Source organism: Tachyglossus aculeatus, chromosome 1 (genome assembly GCF_015852505.1).
Source record: "Tachyglossus aculeatus isolate mTacAcu1 chromosome 1, mTacAcu1.pri, whole genome shotgun sequence".
Classification (NCBI taxonomy): domain Eukaryota; kingdom Metazoa; phylum Chordata; class Mammalia; order Monotremata; family Tachyglossidae; genus Tachyglossus; species Tachyglossus aculeatus.
The window spans coordinates 76,652,504-76,677,214 of NC_052066.1; the positions used below are offsets into that span (position 1 = coordinate 76,652,504).

Sequence of the window (24,711 nt, forward strand, 5' to 3'; positions counted from 1 at the left end):
GCCCGATCATCTTTGTGCAGAAATGGTCTGGGCATGTTACTCCCTTCCTCAAAAATCTCCAGTGGCTACCAATCAACCTATGCATCAGGCAAAAACTCCTAACCCTCGGCTTCAAGGCTGTCCATCCCCTCGCCCCCTCCTACCTCACCTCCCTTCTCTCCTTCTCCAGCCCAGCCCGCACCCTCCGCTCCTCAACTGCTAATCTCCTCACCGTGCCTCGTTCTCGCCTGTCCCACCGTCGACCCCCGGCCCACGTCATCCCCCTGGCCTGGAATGCCCTCCCTGTGCACATCCGCCAAGCTAGCTCTCTTCCTCCCTTCAAGGCCCTACTGAGAGCTCACCTCCTCCAGGAGGCCTTCCCAGACTGAGCCCCCTCCTTCCTCTCCCCCTCCTCCCCCTCTCCATCCCCCCGCCTTACCTCCTTCCCCTCCCCACAGCACCTGTATATATGTATATATGTTTGTACGTATTTATTACTCTATTTGTTTATTTATTTCATTTGTACATATTTATTCTAATTATTTTATTTTGTTAATATGCTTTGTTTTGTTCTCTGTCTCCCTCTTCTAGGCTGTGAGTCCAATGTTGGGTAGGAACCATCTCTATATGTTGCCAACTTGTGCTTCCCAAGCGCTTAGTACAGTGCTCTGCACACAGTAAGTGCTCAATAAATACGATTGAATTAATGAATGAATGAATATAAGCAAATTGGGTTGGGCACAGTCCCTGTCCCACTTGAGACTCACAGTCTCAATCCTCATTTTACAGATGAGGAAACTGAGGCCCAGAGAAGTGAAGTGACTTGCCCAAGGTCACACAGAAGACAAGTGGCAGAGCCAGGATTAGAACTCATTACCTTATGATTCCCAGGCCCATGCTCTATCCATTAGTACATGCCGCTTAGAAGTTAAGGAAGACTAAGTTGGAGTAGATAATGCTGAATTTTGCAAAAAGGAGGCCATTGGTGACCTTAGAGAGGGCAGTATCTGCGGAGTGAAGGGAATGGAAGCCAGATGGGAGGGGATCAGGAGAAAATTGGAGGAAAGAATGTAGAGGCAGTAGGCATAGATAAATCACTTAAGTCTATCTGGCCAGGTCTGTAAATGAAAGGCAGAACTGATGGAGATTTGTGGGCTCTCACAGGGCCTGCTTCACTCTGTTCCTCTTCATCCCTCACTCCAAGTTACAACCTCCATGGAATGTACTAAACAAAATGATTTTGTCTCTGCTCCATGCTCAGAGCACAGTTATATCCCCAGTGTCCATGAGGAAGCTGACACCAAAAAAAAGAAAAAGAAAAGAAAAGAAAAAAATTCCCACAATGGCACAGGTTGTTGTAAAAACAGGCAGAAACTGAAAGGACGAAAGAGAGAGTAGAATCTTCTAGGGAGGAACTTTTTAGAAAAAGCAAAAATGTTTTCCACAGACACAGTCAGGCAAATAAAATGAGTGATTATTTGGGGCTGAAAGTTCAGTTAGTAGAAACATGAGGTTACAATTTTAAGGGATCACAAGGAAGGATGAATAAGCTTTATGTGGACAGGGATTAAGCCTACCAAATCTATTTTATTTTATTTTCCCAAGTGCTTAGTAGAATGCTCTGCACACAGTCAGCACTCAGTAAATGTCACTGATTGACTGATTGATTGGGTGCGAAATAGGTCCCTGGGTAAAATCCCTAATTTTTCTCCTGTATATATGCAAATTGTTCTTGAAGGTATCTCTTTTTCTCTCCCTTTCTCTTCCTTGCCACTTCATCATATTTCTGCAACAACAAAAAAACCCAAAGGTGTCATATCAGTTTTCTCAGCAGGTTACACGTTCATTCATACTGCGTCTGTTCTCATTTTTCTTATTTTCTCATAATAATCTCAGGAGAAAGGCTTCCTAGTGCAAGTCATCGATTTTCCCCTGAAGGGAGAAATTCAAGTCGTTGTTGCCACTTTCTAATTCCTTTCTGAATTGGAATATTTTTCTTATTAAATTCAATGTGGAGGAACAAAACTAGGGAGCTGGAAGACAGCAGGAGCTGGGATTTCAACCCAGAAAGCACTACGTGCCTGGGAAATTGGATGAAGATAGTTTAGAGGTACATGTGAGAAATCAATTTTAATTTCCCCAGGTTAAGCCTCCCCATCTGTCATCTTAAATATACCCCATTATTTAAGCACCAACCCATACACCCAGCCCCGTTTTCCTCTTCTCCCTATCTGTAATTTACTGTCTGTCTCCATTGCTAGATTATAAACTTCTTGAGGGTCAGGATCAGGCCTCCTAACCCTATCATACTCTCCCAAGAGCTTAGTACAATGCTCTGCATCTACAGGAGACACTCGATATGTACTACTGATTAAATGATTGCATTAGATAGGTTGCTGAAGATAGGAAGTGGGTGTGTGCAATCTCATTATAGGCAGGGAGTGTAACTGCTAATTTATCTTGTGTTCTCCCAAGAACAATGCTCTTCATATAGTAAGTGCTCAATAAATACCATTGATTGATTGATTAATTGATATTAGCCCTTCTTCTACTTCTTTTTCAATCTTTCACTGTGCACTTAGTTCTGCCATATGAGGCATGTTCACTGAATTTCGACTAGAAGGCCACAGCAAAATTGGGAAGTATTCTTTGACAATTCAAAGCTATCTAGGTATAGTGTGACTCTTGTTAGAAGAAAAGGTTGAGCACAGGCAGACAGCATCAGACATACGTATTGCAAAATGAGTTTATCTAATATGGAGTTCTACAAGAACGCAACCACCTTGCTATAGGACAACCAGGTATATTCTGCCTAGAGAGCTGCTAAGTAAGAGAAGCTCAGAGGCAGCATGGCTCAGTGGATAGAGCACAGGTCAGAAAGTCATGGGTTCTAATCGCGGCTCCGCCACTTGGCTGCTATGTGACCATGGGCAGGCACTTCTCTTCCCTGGGCCTCATTTACCTCATCTGCAAAATGAAGATTGAAACTATGAGCCCCATGTTAGACAGAGACTGTAACCAACCCGTTTTTTTTTGCATCCACCCCACCACTTAGTGCAATGCCTGGCAGTTAGTAAGTGTTTAACAAATACCACTATTATTATTCTTGCCCTGTCTAGTGCTGTCAAGTCATTTTCGACTCATAGCAACTCCATGAACATATTTCTCTCAGAACATCCCACCTCTACCTGCAATCGTTTTAATAGTGTATCCATAGAGTTTTCTTGATAAAAATACAGAAGTGGTTTACCATAGCCTTCTTCCATGCAGTAAACCTGAGTCTCCGCCCTCAACTCTCTCCCTTGCTCTGCTGTCCAGCACAGGAGAGTTTTGACTTGTAGCAGATTGCCTTCCACTTGCTGGCCACTCCCAAGGTAAGAATGGAATGGCTATGCCTCTGCTTGATTTCCCCACCCATAGCTGAGCCACGTAGAGTACTAGAAACTCTCCAAGTTCAATTCTTAGAGGGGAATATCATTATTATTATTTTAATTATTATTGCCATTATTAATTGCCAAGAAGTGGGAAATGATAGCTTGAATTTTCTAGGAAATTAATCATCATCATAATAATAATGGTATATGTTAAGCGCTTACTATGTGCAAAGCACTGTTCTAAGTGCTGGGGAGGTTACTAGGTGATCAGGTTGTCCCACGGGGGGCTCACAGTCTTAATCCCCATTTAACAGATGAGGTAACAGGTACAGAGAAGTTAAGTTACTTGCCCAGAGTCACATAGCTGACAGTTGGCGGAGCCGGGATTTAAACCCATGACCTCTGACTCCAAAGCCCGAGCTTTTTCCACTGAGCCACGCTGCTTCTCAAATTATCACAAAATTTTGACCTAAATTATTAATGTATTTGTGTAACTCATTCAAATGAAGTGAATTCATTCATTCAATCGTATTTATTGAGTGCTTACTGTGTGCAAACACTGAAAGACACCAACTGGAATTCATGGAGATAAGCAGTAACTAAATTGTAGACAGTTTGGAGACAATAATTTATGGCCATCAGGCTTTCCAGATAGAGGTCGTGGACCGAAGCGAAGGAAGAGAAGACTTCCAGTGTCTCCTTTGCTGGCACTGTCCACGTTTCTAATCTCTGAAAAGCATGCTTTAGCACAGACTGCAGGGTCTTACCGCAGACTTTTACCTGCCCTGTGGGCTTTTCAGCAGTCGTGTTGAGCTTCTTTAGAGAGGAAGACCCAGGAGTGCAGACCAGCTGTTTGGAAGCCGTTTGTGTCCTACAGAGGATTCTTCTCCTCCTTGCAGCCCCTGTTCCCTGAGAATGTAGAGCAGGTGTTTATCTATGATGCTCTGGGTTGGGCTTGGTACACTATGAGTACCAGAATGATATACATGGAGCATGCCCAGAGTGATAGCTTCTCTATATATCTCCATGTTTATGCCTTTTCTCTGTATTTAGATCCGCTGAACCACAGGCCAAAGGTTCCATGGAGGCAGCCTGTAATAAGGAGAACAGATGCTATGAATCACAACTGCTTTGCAGTGTTGGAAATATGAGGAATCTTCAACTGCTACAGCCCTCACGATAACCCGAGGCTCCTGTTAGAGTACAGGTTTGCTTTCTCCAACAACCTCACAGTAGTGTTATGGTTTCTGCAGATGTTTTTAACAAATATCATCCTCCAGGGGCAAGCAGATGACCAAGAAAATAAATTTCCCTTTCAAAGGAGTGTAGAGGTTTAGAAAACTTGACGTTTGTCTGGGGCGGACCAACTTGGTGACTGCTCACAGTTCTGAAACTTCTACATCTTGGAGCAGATGCATTTACAAGCTGGAAGAAAGTGCTTCTTCGCTAAAGCCATTTCTGAGGCAAATGAAAAGAAGAGTTAAGATCTGCCCAAGGCCTTGTGCAGCTATTTCATAGGTAAGACCAGGGTTTTTTATTTTGATGGCATTTATTGAGTGTTTACTATGTACAAAGCATTGTTCTAAGCGCTGGGGAGGTTACAAGGTGATGAGGTTGTCCACAGGGGGCTCACAGTCTTAATCCCATTTTACAGATGAGGTAACTGAGGCATGGAGAAGTTAAGTGACTTGCCCATAGGAAGCTTACAGTCTAGAAGGGGAGACAGACATTAACAAATAAATATGAATAAATATCTATCTCCCATGACTGCAAGAGCATCCTAAACCTAAGTAGGAAGAAACTTGGGCTAATGGAAAAATCTTGGGCCTGGGAGTTAGAGAAACTGGGTTCTAATCATGGCTCTGACTGTATCTAGCTCGATTCTGAGAACACTCCTTGACACACAGTAAGCACTTAAGTAGTAGTAGTAGTAGTAGTAGTAGTAGTAGTAGTAGTAGTAGTAGTAATGTGTAATTCAGTAGGACACTACCTGGAAGATGATGGGACCCCTAGAACTTCTAATTCTATACCACTTCCCTGATCCAGAGCCATCATTAATTATCCCTGGACAGCATTGAATTACAAGGTCAGAAAGTTATCGGTAGATATCTGGGCTCTCTATTTACTTCCTCCAACACGACTCACCTCTGTGCTCATCCTACTGTTCAAGCATAGACGTTTGGGTCAGCAATTCAGTCACTCTGATTCTTTCCCACTCCATAGTCATTTTTTTCTCCCTTTAGGTAATAATAATAATAATGGTATTTGTTAATCTCTTACTATGTGCCAAGCACTGTTCTAAACGCTGGGGTAGATACAGGGTAATCAGGTTGTCCCACATGGGGCTCACAGCTTTAATCCCCATTTTACAGATGAGGTAACTGAGACACAGAGAAGTTAACTGGCTTGCCCAAGATCACGCAGCAGACAAGTGGTGGAGCGGGGATTTGAACCCATGACCTCTGACTCCAAAACCCGGGCTCTGTTGTGCTTCAGAAGGTAAGATTTCTATGATCACATTCAGTTTTTGGCTGAAACTGCTCTGAGGGAGTGAAACTTTGGTTCCAGAGCTTGGTCCAAATGCATTCCACCCTGTATTTATTGCGGTAATCAGTGAAAGCTCTGGTTTGTTTTGCTTAGGCCTATTGAACTAGGGAGAAGCAGCATGGCTTAGTGGAAAAAGTATAAATCTGGGAGTCAGAGGACCTGGGATCTAATCCTGACTCTGCCACTGCCCTATTGTGTGACCTTGGGCAATCCACTTCAGTTCTCTGAAGTGGAGTTCTCGAGAAGCAGCGAGGCTTAGTGGAAAGAGCATGTGCTTGGGAGTCAGAGGTCATGGGCTCCAATCCCGGCTCTGCCATTATCAGCTGTGTGACTTTGGAAAAGTCACTTAACTTCTCTGTGCCTCAGCTACCTCATCTGGAGAATGGGGATTAAGACTGTGAGCCCCAGGTGGGACAACCTGATTATCTTGTATCTACTCCAGCACTCAGAACAGTGCTTGGCGCATAGTAAGTGCTTAACAAATGCCATTATCATTCTCTGGGCCTCAATTTCCTCACCTGTAAAATGGGAATTCAATGCCCATCCTGTCTCCTACTTAGAATATGAGCCCCATGTGAAACAGAGACTGTGCCTAATCTGATTAACTTGTATTTACCCCAGTGCTTAGAACAGTGCTTGACACCACATATGTGCCTAAAAATGTAATAGAAGTAATGATAATAATGAAGGTAAAGCATATTTTTGGATAGAATTACTGTGAATTTAAGAATAGGCCTTCTTTTTTGATTAATCCAACACAGGAAATGTTTCAGATGGTGTATCCTTGCTTACTAATGGGACATTTTTAGGCAAAATGCTTTACCTTCATTGTCAACTGTTCAGATGTAGATGCTAATTCAAGTGACAAATAGAAAGAATGATTTTAGTCTCCTTCCCTTAGCTCTACATCATATTAGGGATAAGGTCAGAATTTCCAAATAAGGGGGGCAATGACCCAGTTGGTGTCTCTCCTATATTATTTTTAACAGCTTTCACCCAGAGGAAGGGAAGGACCCTAAGAGAAATAATTTGGCTTACTGGAAAGAAGATAGGCTTAGGAGTCAGAGGACATGGGTTCTAATCCGCGCTCCACCACTTGTCTGCTGCGTGATCTTGGGCAAGCCAGTTAACTTCTCTGTGTCTTAGTTACCTCATCTGTAAAATGGGGATTAAAGCTGTGAGCCCCATGTGGGACAACCTGATTACCCTGTATCTACCCCAGCGTTTAGAACAGTGCTTGGCACATAGTAAGAGATTAACAAATACCATTATTATTATTATTACCTAAAGGGAGAAAAAAATGACTATGGAGTGGGAAAGAATCAGAGTGACTGAATTGCTGACCCAAACGTCTATGCTTGAACAGTAGGATGAGCACAGAGGTGAGTCGTGTTGGAGGAAGTAAATAGAGAGCCCAGATATCTACCGATAACTTTCTGACCTTGTAATTCAATGCTGTCCAGGGATAATTAATGATGGCTCTGGATCAGGGAAGTGGTATAGAATTAGAAGTTCTAGGGGTCCCATCATCTTCCAGGTAGTGTCCTACTGAATTACACATTACTACTACTACTACTACTACTACTACTACTACTACTACTACTACTACTACTTAAGTGCTTACTGTGTGTCAAGGAGTGTTCTCAGAATCGAGCTAGATACAGTCAGAGCCATGATTAGAACCCAGTTTCTCTAACTCCCAGGCCCAAGATTTTTCCATTAGCCCAAGTTTCTTCCTACTTAGGTTTAGGATGCTCTTGCAGTCATGGGAGATAGATATTTATTCATATTTATTTGTTAATGTCTGTCTCCCCTTCTAGACTGTAAGCTTCCTATGGGCAGGGAACGCATCTACCAAATGACACACAAGTCTGTGAAGCGTTGCACATTTTTACGATTTTGACACCTGCTTACATGTTTTGTTTCGTTGTCTGTCTCCCCCTTCTAGACTGCGAGCCCTTTGTTGGGTAGGGACTGTCTCTATGTGTTGCCGACTTGTACTTCCCATGCGCTTAGTACAGTGCTCTGCACACAATAAGTATTCAATAAATACGATTGAATGAATGAATAAATGAATTCTGATGTATTGTACTCTCCCAAGCACTTTGTACAGAGCTCTGCACACAGTCTTGTCTTGTCTTAGCCGTTGAGTCTTTTCCAACCCATAGCGACACCACGGACACATAATAATAATAATGATGATGGTATTTGTTAAGCACTTACTATGTGCAAAGCACTGTTCTAAGTACTGGGGGGATACAAGGTAATCAGGTTGTTCCACATTGGGCTCACAGTCTTAATCCCCATTTTACAGTTGAGGGAACTGAGGCCCAGAGAAGTTAAGTGACTTGCCCAAAGTCACACAGCTGACAATTGACAGAACCAGGATTTGAACCCCTGACCTCTAAGTCCAAAGCCTGGGCTCTTTCCACTGAGCCATGCTTCTTCTCATCTCTCCCAGAATGCTCCACTTTCCATCTGCAATCATTCTGGTAGTTTTCTGGTAAAAATGTGGTAGATTTTTCTGCTAGTCTGATAGAGTATTCCTGGTAAAAACATGGAAGTACGGAAAGTGGTTTACCATTGCCACCTTCTGCATAGTAAACTTGAGTCTCCACCCTCAACTCTCTCCCATGCCACTGCTGCCCAGAACAGGGGAGTTTTGACTTGTAGCAGATTGCCTGCCACTCACTAGCCACTGTCCAAACTAGGAATGGAATGGATAGGCCTTTGCTTGACTCTCCTTCCCCAAAAGAGCCTTAGATTAACCACAATAAAGTGGCACTTGCTGTTTGAAATCCACTATAGCCTTTCTCCTTCTCTGGAGAATAGGACCCATTAGATTGCAGGTGTGAATGCAATCGACACATTTATGATGATGCCATTTTTCGATGTGTGAACAGTTGTTATGATGCTTATTTTCTTTACCTTTTGTTTTGGGGTTCCTGCTTTTGCAGAAGAAAAAGAATAAGTGTTATCTGGCATCCAGAGAAAGTACATAAGAAAGATACTCATAATTGACATAGTCTAGAGAAAATGTCACTCAAAACAAGATGCCAGTTCTAGGAAAAGTGGCTTCTATTTGAAATTATTCCCAGGGAAGAGCTTTGATAACATGCTTTGACAAGTTATTTCAAGAATGTGCCTTCTCTGAGATCTAATCAAGGCTCCAAGTCTAGAACTATATAAATTAACACTCTCATTAGGGCTCCTGAATGGCTACAGGCTGTATGTTAGACTCACTAAAACTTCCCTATTTAAATGTAAATTTTGACATTCCACCCAAGATTGAAAAAAGAAAAAAGTTTCCCCATCGAAGCTCTGGGAAGGAGAATAAGGATTAAATATTCATTCTTTATAAAGAAAGACATTTTAATCATGTTTACTTTTTGACCATGATGATTTTACTGCCTTAACTCGTATTTTTTTCTTCTTCAAGAAAGAATATTGGATTTTTAATTAACTAAATTCTTGAAACAATATCTGAATGGCCAAGTTCTCCCTCATGGCTGTAAATAGTGTGATTCAGTATAATTTGGTTTAAAGTATAGCTTGTGAAGCTGTTAATTGACAGAAGTCATGAAGAACCTGAGGATAATCAAGCAAGAATGAAAACATGTAATTCTCTGAGAAAATGAAAAGTAAACCCACTGTGTATAATACACTACATTGGTAATAAAGTTCTGAGCTTCCTGGACATGTGTTCTAGTTCTCTTCATCCTTTGGTTCAGCAAGAATAGTTAAGGTGACAGTGGAAGTCATTCCAAGAATGTCTTCATAATTTTTTAATGGGGCAGTGTAATAGTCATTTCACAGTTGTCACTGAATGACTCATTGGATTTTGTCATTCATCATCTTACACTAAATGCCGCAATTTTTTTTTGGGGGGGGGACAGGCATTTATTTAAATAGGGTCATCAAGTTATCAACGAATATTACCAAATACCCTTTTAATCAATCCATCATATTTATTGAGTGATTACTGTGTGCAGAAAACTCTACCAAACACTTGGGTGAGTACAACAATACAACTGATACATTCCCTGCCAGTGGATAGAGCACAGGCCTGGGAATCAGAAGGTCATGGGTTCTAATTCCAGTTCTGCCACTTGTCTGTTGTGTGGCCTTGGGCAAGTCACTTTACTTCTCCTTGCCTCAGTTACCTCATCTGTAAAATGAGGATTAAGACTGTGAGCCCTATTCAAGACAGGGACTATGTCCAACACGATTTACTTGTATCCACCCCGATGCTTAGTACAATGCTTAGCATATAGTAAGTGCTTAACAAATACCATATTTAATTTATTGATTCATTAACACTCTGCATTTCCATACCAATTTTCTACCTAGAAGCTAAAGTGTTCTATGAACAGACTCACAGCATTCATTCATTGAATTGTATCAGAGTACTGTATTAAGCTCTTGGGAGAGTACAATAAAAGAATAAACAGACACATTCTCTTTCTACAGCAAACTTTCATTCTAGAGTGGGAGACAGACACCAATGTAAAGAAATAAATTACAGATATGTACATAAGTGTTGTGGGGCACTTCACTTTTGAAGGTACATCTCCTCCAAGGGGCCTTCCAAGAAAAAGCCCCACTTTTCCTCATCTCTCACTCCCTTCTGCATTACTCTGACGCACTTATATACATATCTGCAACTTTATTTACTTGTTGTGATGTCTGTCTCCCCTCCTGTAGACTGTAAGATCATTGTGGGCAGGTAATGTCATTGTTTATTGTTGTATTGTAGTTTCCCAAGGACTTAGTACAGTGTTCTGTTCACAGTAAACCCTCAATAAACATGATCGAATAAGCATGAATAAACATGATTGAATAAACATGAATAATGAATATGGTGTGCAGAGCGCTGTACTAAGCAATCGGGACAGTAGAATAGAATAATAAACGGACACATTCCCTGCCCACAAAGAACTTGCAGTCTATATGGGTGGTGGTGGGGGGGGGGGGAACACACCTTTATATAAATAAATAAACTATAGATATGTACATAAGTGCCATGGAGCTGGGATGGGGGATGCATAGTAAGATAAAACTGGGCATTAATTTTATAGATAATGTTTCTGTACCCTACTAGGGGTAGCCCTCATTCCTCCTGAATACTACTCTGGAACTCACTGTACGAAGCTACACTACTTCCTGTTCTTTGAATTCTGCTGGGCTAAGGAGTCCACTTTTCTGAATGAAAATAAATAACAGCAGGCCCAGCAAGTTACTTACAATTCTTTAGTTGGGGGTGGAATAATTGTGAGACTTCATTTTTTTTCTCTCCTGTATCAGGTAATTCAAAGTATTTCAAATATCATCATCATCATCATCATCAATCGTATTTGAGCGCTTACTATGTGCAGAGCACTGTACTAAGCGCTTGGGAAGTAAAAATTGGCAACATATAGAGAAAGTCCCTACCCAACAGTGGGCTCACAGTCTAAAAGGGGGGAGACAGAGAACAAAACCAAACATACTAACAAAATAAAATAAAGAGAATAGATATATACCACTCTATCATTTGCTCCCCTTACTTTATGACAAATATTTTGCTTATTAAGGCTTGTATAGCTAGTAAATTGGTCCTCAAAAAAGAGGTTTAGGTGAATGATAAACATTAATATTTACCAACTCAAATTCACCCTGTTTTCTGCTACAGCTTCTTTCCCTCCTCTGGAGAATGGTAGCTTTTAGATTAAAGTCAGCTCTATCAATACTGACATCAATTTTAGATGATATAAGGTGAACATTTCAGTCTCCAGGTAACCTGAACTTGCACTTTTTTTCCTAACGAAAGCATTCACCATGTCCCAAATACTTTTAAAATTCTGTGAAATTTGGAGGGAGGGTAAAAATAGAAGCAAGAAGAAAAGTAAACAATATCCGCAGGACACCATTAGTATTGACCAGTTAAGAGGTTCTGGCATCCAGGACCTCAGAGGGTGAGAAGTTGCAGTGAAGTGATTCTGCACTGGGTTTAGGAGAAAGTGGGTTAATGAAAGAGGGAGAAAATCAGGGACCATTGTGCTAATGTCAAAACTAGAAACTAAAGGATTCATTCATTCATTCATTCTATCGTATTTATTGAGTGCTTGCTGTGTTCAGAGCACTGTACTAAGCACTTGGAAAGTACAATTCGGCAACAGATAGAGACAATCCCTACCCAACAACAGGCTCACAATCTAGATGGGGGAGACAGACAACAAAACAAAACAACAGGCATGAATAGCGTCAAAACAGATAAATAGAATTATAGATATATACACATCATTAATAAAATCAATAGAATAATAAATATGTACAAATATACACAAGTATTGTGGGGCGGGGAAGGGGGTAGAGCAGAGGGAGGAAGTAGGGGCAATGGGGAGGGGAGGAGGAGCAGAGAAAAAGGGGGGCTCAGTCTGGGAAGGCCTCCTGAATGAGGTGAGCTTTCAGGAGGGCTTTAAAGCGGGGAAGAGAGCTAGTTTGGCGGCTATGAGGAGGGTGCGTATTCGATCCCAGACCAGAGGTAGGACGTGGGCCAGGGGTTGACGGCGGGGCAGGCAAGAACTAGGCAGAGTGAGGAGGTTAGTGGCAGAGGAGTGGAGTATGTGGGCTGGGCTGTAGGAGAGAAGGGAAGTGAGGTAGGACGGAGCTAGGGGATAGAGTGCTCTGAAGCCAATAGTGAGGAGTTTTTGCTTCATGCAAAGGTTGATAAGCAACCACTAGAGACTTTTGAGGAGGGGAGTGACATGCCAGAGCGTTTCTGTAGAAAGATAATCTGGGCAGCAGAGTGAAGTATAGATTGAAGTGGGTAGAGACAGGCGGTTGGGAGATCAGAAGGGAGGCTGATGCAGTAATCCAGTCGGGATATGAGCAGATATTGTACCAATAAGGTAGCAGTTTGGATGGAGAGAAAAGGGCAGATATTGGTGATGGGTGCTTCTATTAGTGTTTTGGAGAGTTTTATTTCCTCGGCAGGAAGAATGGCAAAGATGATCACCTTCTAGCTGTGAAACACCATGGCATAGTGAATAGAAGATAGGCCTTGGAGTCCAGAGGTCATGGGTTCTAATCCTAGTTCTGCCACTTGTCTTTGTGACCTTGGACATGTCACTTCACTCCTCTGTAATAATAACAATAATAATAATGATGCATTTATTAAGTGCTTACTATGTGCAAAGCACTGTTTTAAGCGCTGGGGAGGTTACAACGTGATCAGGTTGTCCCACGGGGGGCTCACAGTCTTAATCCCCATTTTACAGATGAGGTAACTGAGGCCCAGAGAAGTGAAGTGACTTGCCCAAAGTCACACAGCTGACAAGTGGCAGAGCTGGGATTTGAACCCATGACCTCTGACTCCAAAGCACGGGCTCTTTCCATTGAGCCACGCTGCTCTGTGCCTCAGTTACCTCATCTGTCAAATGGGGATTGAGACTAAGCCCCTCATGAGACAGTGACTGTGTCCAACCTGATTTGCTTGCATCCACCCTAGTGCTTAGTGCAGTGCCTCGTACATGGTCAGCACTTAACAAATACCATAATTATTATTATTATTATTATTATTATTATTACTCACTTTATATAAAGTCACCTTATATATTTTGGGGCCAAGGTGATGGAAATGTCCAGACTGGAAGTTACAAACAGAGAACGTGTCTGCCAATTCTCTCATACTGTACTCTCCCAAACATTCAGTACAGTGCTGTGCACACTAAGTGCTCAGTAAATACCATTGATTGATTGACTAGCTTCTAATAATAATAATAATGATGATGATGACTTTTGTTAAGCACTTACTATGTGCAAAGCACTGTTCTAAGCACTGGAGAGGATACAAGGTGATCAGGTTGTCCCACAGGGGGCTCACAGTCTTAATCCCTATTTTACAGATGAGGTAACTGAAGCACAGAGAAGTTAAGTGACTTGCCCAAAGTCACACAGTTGACAATTGACAGGGAAGGGATTTGAACCCATGACCTCTGACTCCCAAACCCGTGCTCTTTCCATTGAGCCACAAAGGAAAAGAGCTGAATAAGATGGTTGAAGTGTTATTTGGGAAAGTGTCTCTTCCAGAAACATCTTCACCCTGGCTCAGGGTGATTATCTTTAATTCTACACAATAGGGGTTCCTGTCTCTTCTACGAAGAGGCAGGGCCAAAGAGGGAAGGACCATAATGGTTCTGCATCCAATGTCCCCAGGGTGGGGAGTAACTACCCAAAGTTAGAAAGATTGCATTCCTCCAACATTACACTCCTTTTTTCCCAAACCAATGGGCTTGGTCCTCCTTTTGTTCCCCTGTCCCCACAATCTCCATCTCAGGGATTTTTCTGGCAACCTGTCATCTGCCACACTTTCCCAATTCTTGCTATTCCATCTGAACCTGAAAAAAAGTTGATCTCAAGAACTGGGAGGGAAATACAATTGACCGGGACAAGAATTTTGATTGAAGAAAATATACTTTACATATATGTAATAAAGGGAAATGTTCCACATGAAATATGTACTTCCTCTTTTATTATCTAATGTGAGGAAGAGCAGTGAAATATTGAGAGCTCAAGATTTAATTAAAAGTGAACTCATTGAACTGAAGTCTGCTTTCAAATTATAGCAAAGATTAATATGAGATATCAAACCAAACTATTTGTGCTAGGCTGGTTGGGTCATAATTTATGGAAACAAGAGGAAAAGAGCAAGATCACTGCTTTAAAACCAATTTATGACTCCTCAGACTTTGTAAAACTGAGACAGTGAATAGACCCCAGCCAATTCTATCCAACCCAATGCAGAGGAGAGAGATACCATGTAGACTTGGAAGACAACTGATTTGTGGCCTTCAATTTAAATTGAACTGAGGTGGGGAATTGCCCTGAAAACCTGTTTCAAAAAGTATACAGGTTGTCAGCTCAAAAGCAATGAAGCTGCAAAATACTTCTGTGGTTCTGTTTACTGATCACTGTGGTGTACAAACTTGCTAGGAATGAGTTGGCATCCTTGATTTAATTCTTTCATTCCTCCCTCCCACTTCCTTTCCCTCTCTCCTTAAGGAGAGAGGAACTGCAGGAGATGATTGGAAAACATGAGAAAGGAGCTCACACAGGCATAGAAAGAGGAGAAGATGAGTGGATGGGAGAGAGAGAGTAGTAGACATTGGAAAGAGGATGGGGGAGAGTAGCCAGAGCTCAATCTGTCATTCCTGCCCCATCCAGTTTCAACCCTCCCTACCTTGGCATACATACTCTACGGCAAACTACCCAGGCCAGTGATGAGTTTCCCGGGCCTGGGTTAGATTGCACCCTATGTGGGTGAGAAAAGTCTTTCCTAGCTGCGAGCCAAGGGGAGAAGATAAATGAAAACAGATCCTAGGAGTTGTATGTCCCTCAATCCCTTCTCTCTTCCTCAGGTCCAGCAGGGAAAATGGTGGTATTGGGTGAGAAATTGCTTGGTTCAGGGCTGAATTTTCCCATTCTTCCTTACCCAAGCCAGAAGTTTCCAGAAGATGTGCCTGGGACTGTCAGTCTAGGTCAGAGCAGGCATCAGGTTAGGGACCTCCATGCTCCAGGCTCTCTGGCATCTCCCAGCCTTCAACCAATTCTCCCTCAAGAAATGGATTGAAAATAGAAGATGGTTCTCCAGATAGGTGTTCCTTCTACCCATGTGGGACAAGGACTGTGTCCGACCTGATTATCCTGCACCTGTCTCAGACCTTAGTACAGTGCTAGACATATAGTAATCACTCAACAAATACCACAATTTTTATTGTAATTGTCATTACTACTATTACCATCATCATAATCATCATTATTGTTAAACTACATTCAGACCCTTGTGGAGCTCTTCAGTTCCTACACCTTCAACTACCATCTCTAGGACTATGGCTCCTTCTTCTCTGCAGCCTCGCATTAACTCTTGCCTCCCTAATGTCTCTACATGGATATGCCGTCGGCACCCCAAACTCAATAAGGCCAAACTGAACACTGGGGAGGAAAGAGATGATGTTGCCATCTTCCTTTTCCAATCCTCTACTCCATTGTGCTTCCCTTCGTAGATGGCAACACCACTATTGTCTCTATCTTGCAAGCCCAAAACCTGGGCCCTATTCTTGACTTCTCCCCCTCTTTCAATGCATATAATCTTTCTGTAACCAAGCCCTGTCTGCTCTTCCTTCACAATCCTCTAGAACCTTCCCCTCCTCCTTATCCAAACTGCCACCCCATTAGCCCAAGCGCTTTTCATATGCCGATTCCAATGCTGTACAAGCAGAACTCTCAGATGTTGCATCCTTCAGTCTCTCCCTATTCAAGTCCATACTTCACTCTTGTTGCCCAAAGCATTTTTCTAAAATATTCACATATGTCTCCCCACACCTCATAAAACACCCAATGGTTACCCGTTCCTCTTTGCAAGAAGCAGAAACTCCTCACTGTTGACTTTAAGGCACACAACCAACTTGCTCTTTCCTATTTATCCACTTATCTCCCACCACACCCCAGTCTGTCACCTTTATTCTTCTCAGGACAACCTACTTAAAGTATGTCATCCTAGACTCTTCCAGCTTCAGTTTATTGCTCATACCATCTGCTCTATCTGAACTCCCCCACTCTTCACATCTGACAAGCCACAGTCCTTCCCAGCTTTAAGCCCTTCTGAAATGCCATGTCCTTCATAAGGTCTTCATTATCTTTAAGCTCTCATCTCCACTTTCATTCATTCATTCTTTCAATCGTATTTATTGAGCACTTACTATGTGCAGAGCACTGTATTAAGCACTTCAGAAGTACAAGTATAGAGACGGTCGCTACCCAACAACGGGCTCACAGTCTAGAAGGGGGAGACAAGACAACAGAACAAAACATGTAGACAGGTGTCAAAATCCTCAGAACAAATAGAATTATAGCTATATGCATATCATTATCAAAATAAATAGAATAGTAAATATGTACAAGTAAAATACATAGGGCAGGGGGGATGGGGAGGAGAGGAAAAAAGGGACTCACTTCTGATAGCACTTTTAATGCCATTTCTGCACGTCTATGACAGATAATTCTAGGGTGCTCAACTCCTCACTCCCACCCACCATATCACATTCAGAGGTATCTTTATCCTCTATTACCTTCTTCTATCTGTAATTTATTTTACAGTCTCTCTCACTAAAATGTAAGGTCCTCGAGGACAGGGATCATATCTACCAAATCAACTGTACTCTCTCTAGTGCTTAGGGAAGTACTCTGGCCATTTTAAGTGCTCAGAAAATACAATAAAATGATTGATTGATTGATTGAGTGAAGTCCCTGAACAATCTCATTCAAGAGTATTTTAAGGACCAAAGGGGTGCTCAGAGTTCACCCTGATTGGAGGGGTAACAAGTTAGGGTAGGAGGAGATGACCTAGGCCCAGATTCCACCCTGTCTTTAATGCTTTGATGACATCAACTCTTCCTGGCCCTGAAACTCCAGGACATTTTTTGCTCAACCTATCCTACCCTGTCTACCATTTAGCCTAGGCAATATTACCATAGGGTTACATTTTTACGAATACATTTTTCTCTCTGTGACCTTAAAACTGACTTTCTTCATCTGGGGATTGCTGCCCTTTTTTCATTATTTAGTACTTAGCTTAAGTTACCAATTTTTCTTCCAATGCAGGCTTCTCCCTTCAGGACTAAATTCTGTCCTCAGATGCATCTGCATTGCTGCCTTTAACATCAGTGGGTTTTGGGAAGGTACACCAAAGGATAGGAATGGAGGCTAAATGTTTAGTGAATGCCCGAACCTACATAAATCCTATGATATGACTGAGGTCTTACAATACAGGCAGGAAGTCCTTGATTTGCCAGTGGACACATTTCTCATCCCATCAGAAACCAGGGTAGACTTGTACACTAAGCACAGGTGTCCAAGGCAGAAATCATCAGCCCACCAAAGTGCCACTTGCTACAGGCTCCATTTTTCACCAAAAAACATACTAGCTTGCTTTGAGCAAAATGTGGAACCAACTCACCGAGCTAGTTGTAATAATAATAATTTTGAGATTTTTAAAATGCTTTGTTCAAAAACTGTACAAAGCACTGGGATTGATACAGGAAAAATAGGTTGTAAATAGTCCCTGATGCACATGGGACTCACAATCTAGGTGGAGTGGAAGCCTACTGGAAGGACTATGGGTCTGGTTTTTCATCCCAGCTCTGCTGTGTGACCTTGAGCGAGTCAATTAACACCTTTGTGCCTCAGTTACCTCAAATGTAAAATAGAGATTAAATCCTCCTCTCTCTGACTTGGTCTTCAAACCCCATATGTGATAGGGACTGTGTACAAACTTATTATCTTGTATCTACCCCAGTGCCTACTTCAGTGCCAGGCACAGAATGCTTAGCCAGGACCATAAAAAAAAAAAGCCCAGCTATTAAATCCCCACCTTACATTTGAGGAAATTGAGGCACAGGGAAGTTAAGTGACTTGCTCAAGGTTGTACAGCCAGCAAGTGGCAGAGCTGGGATTAGAACCCAAGTCCTGTGGCTCTCAAATCCCCAATCATTCTACTTGGCCATGTGGTTTCTCTAGGCTTAAGTGGGGAAAGATGGACAGGTGAGCTGTGGAAATGAGGGAAGGAACTAGCCAGTTCACAATGTTACTCACTCAGAAGCTATGGACAGTTAGAATGAGTCAGGAAATGAAAGAATTTGCCCGGTGTAAAGAGCAGAAGAGGTTTATCTGCAGAACTCCTAATGGGAACTCAATAAAAAACATTTTGATTAGGCCTATTGGAAAGAGCATGGGCCTAAGAATCAGAAGACCTGGGTTCTAATTCCACCTCTGTCGCTTGTCCGCTGTGCAACATTGGGCAAGTCATTTAATTTCCCTATACCTCAATTTTCTCAACTGTTAAATGGGAATTAAATCCTACTTCCACCTAGTTAGACTGTGTGCCTCATGTGTATAGGAATTTTGTCCAACCTGATTCTCTCATGTGCACCCCAGTGCTTAGTACAGTGCTTAACGAAGTAAACATTTATCAAGCATAGTGATGATGATGATAATAATGATAATAATAATAATAACAAAACCAGGACTCCAGAGTCTGAAATTCCTTTCTCCTGGATCTACATGGAGGGATACAGGAATTGTGAATTAATGACTGGATAATTAATGGTAAAAAGGAGGAAGACAGAGAAAGAAAATTTGGTCAAGTGGAGCAATCCCCAGAGGTGGAGTCTTTGTAGGATAAAGAGAGAAATTGAGAATAGATTGTGCTTTCCACTGTGTTTGAGTCATAATAATGAAATGTTCAGGAGCAGAGTTGCCACCCCAAAGGATAGGTGCCAAAGAAAATTTTAGAAGTACTGAAATGAGCAGAAATGTCTCTCAGCACTCTCAAAGGGACCCAAAATATACCTCTATGTGAGTCCAGAAAGAAACAAAGGAAGCAAATATGGAATCAGCCACACTTATTTAAAGTTGCAGTTTATTAGATGCAGTCTCATAAAGGTCTGGAGATGTGGAATTGCCATTTGTGAACTGGAAACCCTCAGTAACAAGAGTTTGTCAAATAGATATGTGGCAGTTTACAAAAGATAAGAAAGACAATGGGAAATGATGAAAAACAGGAAGTTTTACTACGTGTAAAATGTTTTGCAAACATAATGCTGAAAAAAAATCATAACTGTAACTCCCTGAGCACGTATTTATTTTCTATAACAGTACTCTAGCAACAAATGACTCCTGGAGCAAGTCATTACACTCGCTGCCTCCAATTCCTCTCCTCTAACTCTCTCCTGTAGCCCCTCCAATCGGGCTTCCATTCCCTCCATGCCACTGAAACCACACTCTCAAAGGTCACCTATGACCTTCTTCTTCCCAAATCCAACGGCTCCTACTCCATCCTAATCCTCCTCGACTTGTCAGCTGCATTTGACACTGTCGACTATCCCCTTCTCCTCAACACATTAACCAACCTTTGCTTCACTGGCTCCATCCTCTCCTGGTTCTCCTCTTATCTGTCTGGCTATTCATTCTCAGTCTCCTTTGTGGGCTCCTCCTCCCCCTCCCAACCCCTTACTGTAGGGAGTCCTCAAGGGTCAGTTCTTGGTCCCCTTCTATTCTCCATCTGTACTCACTCCCATAGTGAACTCATTTGCTCCCACAGCTTCAACTATCATCTCTATGCAGATGATACCCAAATCTATATCTCCTGCCCTGTTCTTTCTTCTTCTCTCCAGGCTCACATGTCCTCCTGCCTTCAGGACATCTCTACTTGAATGTCCTTCTGCTACGTAAAACTCAATAAAATAATGATGGCATTTATTAAGCCCTTACTATGTGCAAAGCACTGTTCTAAGCGCTGGAGAGGTTACAAGGTGATCAGGTTGTCCCACATGGGGCTTACAGTCTTAATACCCATTTTACAGATGAGGTAACTGAGGCACAGAGAAGTTAAATGACTTGCCCAAAGTCCCAAAGCTGACAATTGGCAGAGCCGGGATTTGAACCCAAGGCCCATGCTCTTTCCACTGAGCCACGCTGCTTGATCCGCCCTTCCCTTTCCATCCAAACTGTTACAACATTAGTACAATCACTCATCTTATCCCAACTGGATTACTACATCAGCATCCTTTCTGACCTCCCAACCTCTTGTCTCTCCCCACTTGAGTCTGTACTTCACTCTGCTACCCAGATTATCTTTCACTCATTCATTCAATTATATTTATTGAGCGCTTACTGTGTGCAGAGCACTGTACTAAGCGCTTCTACAGGAACATTATGGGCATGGGCATGTCACCCCCCATGACCCTCTCCTCAAAAATCTCCAGTGGTTGCCTATCAACATTCATATAAAGGAAAAAACTCCTCACTACTGGCTTCAGAGCTCTCCATCACCTTGCCCCCTCCTACCTCACCTCCCTTCTCTCCTTCTACAACCCAGCCCACACACTCCGCTCCTCTGCTGCTAACCTCCTCACTGTGCCTCATTCTCGCCTGACCTGCCATCAACCCCTTGCCCACATCCTACCTCTGTCCTAGAATGCCCTCCTCCTCAAATCCACCAAAAAATCACACTTCCCCCCCTTCAAAGTCCTACTGAAGGCTCATCTCCTCCAAGAGGTCTTCCCAGACTAAGTCCCCATTTTCCTCAGCTCCCCCTTTCCTCCCCATCAACCCAACTCGCTCCCTTTGCTCTACCCCCCACCCTGCCCCAAACCACTTGTGTATATGTGTACATATCTACAATTCTATTCATTCATGTTAATGCCTGTTTACTTGTTTTGATGTGCATATAGCTATAATTCTATTTATTTATAGTGATGCTATTGGTGCCTTGTTTTGATGTCTGCCTCCCCTGTTCTAGACTGTAAGCCTGTTGTAGGCAGGGATTGTCTCTCTTTATTGCAGAATTGTACTTTCCAAGCACTTAGTGTGGTGCTCTGCGCACAGTAAGTGCTCCATAAATACAATTAAATGAATAGATGAAAACGATCGTTTTAAGGCTACTTGTATGGATTATTATACAAACTTTTCTTTATCATCATCATCAATCATATTTATTGAGCACTTACTGTGTGCAGAGCACTGTACTAAGCACTTGGGAAGTACAAGTTGGCAACATATAGAGACAGTCCCTACCCAACAGTGGGCTCACAGTCTAAAAGACTGTCTAAAAGACAGTTTAAAAGACTTTATCAAAATAGGTCAAAGAAGTGGGTTAAAAAAATGTAATCTTTATGCCAATAAATCACATTTATCAATTCACTCAATCAATCATATTTATTGAGTGCTTACTGTGTGCAGAGCACTGTACTAAGCGCTTGGGAAGTACAAGTCAGCCACATATAGAGATGGTCCCTACCCAGCAACTGGCTGTGTGCTTATTATAGTTACTGCCTACTTTACTAAGGGCTTGGGAGAGTACAGTACAACAGGGTTGGTAGACACATTCCCTGCCCACAGGGAGCTTACAGTCTAGCGAGAATTTATAGCTAATAATGTTGGCAGTTGTTAAGCACTTACTATGGGCAGAGCACTGTTCTAAGCGCTGGGGGGATTCAAGCTGATCAAGTTGTCCCCCGTGGGGCTCACAGTCTTAATCCCCATTTTACAGATGAGGGAACCGAGGCTCAGAGAAGTTAAGTGACTTGCCCAAGGTCACACAGCAGGCATGTGGAGGAGTCGGAATTTGAACCCATGACATCTGACTCCAAAGCCCATGCTCTTTCCACTGAACCACGCTGCTTCTTCACATTTGATAGTCTCTGGCATATCATAGTAGGTAAAAATGCTTATAAATTTCAATGCTTTGGAGAAGTACAGAGCCACCAGGCAATACAATAGCTCTTTTGCCCTCTCACATTTGTGACATGCATTTGCTTTTAGCCATCAAACTTAAACAAAGGTCTAATTCTCCCAAGTTTTCAATTTCAGGGCAAAGGAGTAGTTAACCACACAGCATGGCCTAGTGGCCAGAGCACAGGCTTGTTAATCAGAGGTCGTGGGTTCTAATCCCAGTTCCACCACTTGTCTGCTGTGTGACCTTGGGCAAGTCACTTCACTTCTCTGTTCCTCAGTTACCTCATCTATAAAATGGTGATTGAGATTGTGAACCTCATGTGGGGCAAGGACTGAGTCCAACCTGATTACCTTGTACCTACTCCAGTGTTTAGAACAGTGCTTAGGACCTAGTAACTGCTTAACAAATACCATTATTATTATTATTATTGTTATTATTACAAACACACTAATGCCATATGTTTCCTACACTAGCAGTCCACCCCACAATCTATATATCCGAAGATTTGTTCCATTCAACAAGAAGTGAATCAAGGACATGATTTCTTAGATTGTGAGCCCTATGAGGAAGAAAAGCAGTATTTAATTCCCAATTGTGTATTTTCTACCTGCTCTTGGTACAGTGCTTTGAACACAGTAAAGACTTAATAAATACTAGTACTACTAGTATTTCAGTAGTTAGTAGTAGTAGAAGTAATAGCAGTACTTATTGTGTGCCCTCTTTGTGTAATGCAATGCAATTATCAGTTGGGAAGCGCATTCATTCATTCAATCGTATTTATTGAGTGCTTACGGTGTACAGAGCACTGTACTAAGCGCTGGGGAAGTACAAGTCAGCAACATATAGATACGGTCCCTACCCAACAATTGGCTCAGTCTGTCAATTCATCATTATCCCTTGATTTATTGATCGGTGGGGCAGCTGGAGCAAGGAAACGACAGAGACAGGCGGGCGGAAAAAAGCCAGCAGCACTGTGGTGCCGAGCCTGCCCTTGCCGCCGCCTCCTCCGCGAAGGCCTCCCTCCTGCCCCTCGCAACAGCCGAGCCTGCCCCTGAGGGCCCGGGGGGTCTGGACAGCCAGGCTGGGGCTGGTCCGAGGGGCCTTGCTTGCCCACATGCAGAGGGTTTGGGGGAGAGTGGGCCACCGGTCGGGAGCCCTGCAGGGGACTCCCCTCCGCCTCCACCTTTTATCAGTTATCGATCACTTAATCAATGGAGCGATTGATCAGGGGTCGAAGTGCCCGGCAGCGGGGAGGTTGGGAAGGAGCGCTAAAACTGCACCCCTCCTGGCCCAACATGGGGAGAAACCTGGAGGACTGAATGCCCTCCCTCCACACAGCCAACAAACTAGCTCTCCTCCTCCCTTCAGAGCCCTACTGAGAGCTCACCTCCTCCAGGAGGCCTTCCCAGACTGAGCCCCCTTTCTCCTCTCCTCCTCCCCATCAGCCCTCCCCGCCCCCCGTGCCCTACCTCCTTCCCCTCAGCACTTGTATATATTTGTACAGATTTATTACTCTATTTATTTTAATTGTACATATTTACTACTCTACAAGAAGCAGCGTGGCTCAGTGTAAAGAGCACAGACTTTGGAGCCAGAGGTCATGGGTTCTAATCCCGGGTCCGCCAACTGTCAGCTGTGTGACTTTGGGCAAGTCACTTAACTTCTCTGGGCCTCAGTGACCTCATCTGTAAAATGGGGTTAAAATGGTGAGCCCCCCATGGGACAACCTGATCACCTTGTAACCTCCCCAGCACTTAGAACAGTGCATTGCTCATAGTAAGCGCTTAACAAATACCATCATTATTATTATTATTATTAGAAGACACATTACGAATTAATCAAGCAAGCAACCAAGGGTATTTATTGAGCCTTACTGCAGGGCATTGTTCTTACACTTGGGAGAGTACAACAGAGTAAAACAGCACGGCATAGTGGATAGAGCATGGGCTTGGGAGTCAGGAGGTAATGGGTTCTAATCCCGGCTCTGCCACGTGTCTGCTGTGTGTCTTTGGGCAAGTCACTTTACTTCTCTGGGCCTCAGTTACCTCATCTGTAAAATGGGGATTGAGACTGTGAGTCCCACATGGAATAGGGACTGTGTCCAACCTAGATTGCTTGTATCTACCCCAGTGCTTATTAAAGTGCCTGACTTACAGTAAGTGCTTAACAAACATTGTTATTATCATCATTATTATTAAAAGCAGACATGATTCCTGCCCTCAAGGGTCTTACAGTCTAGTAGGAGAAATAACGAAGTGACTCTTTCCCTGCTCAAGAGGAGCTTACACTAGAACAGGGGAAACAGACATATCAACAATTACAATTCAGTAGTCTAGACAAATAATTGAATGTACATGTCTTAGTCTGCTTAGTTCCTTTCCTGCTACACTTCACTGGCATGCTCTCTCAGCTAGTGTTGTGTGGCCAAAAGCAACATAAAGGTGGGAGTGTGGAAAGAACCTAAAGAACACCATGTAGAGTTCATATTCATCTTCCCTACTTGAAAGGGACAACACTGATAGTGAAATTACCCTAAGG

At 42.8% G+C, this 24,711-nt stretch overlaps 1 pseudogene; it reads left to right on the forward strand.

Moving 5' to 3' along the window:
- LOC119926882 overlaps positions 1-23,397 on the forward strand; it is a 95,461-nt pseudogene extending 72,064 nt beyond the window's left edge.
- Positions 23,398-24,711: the final 1,314 nt, after the last annotated feature.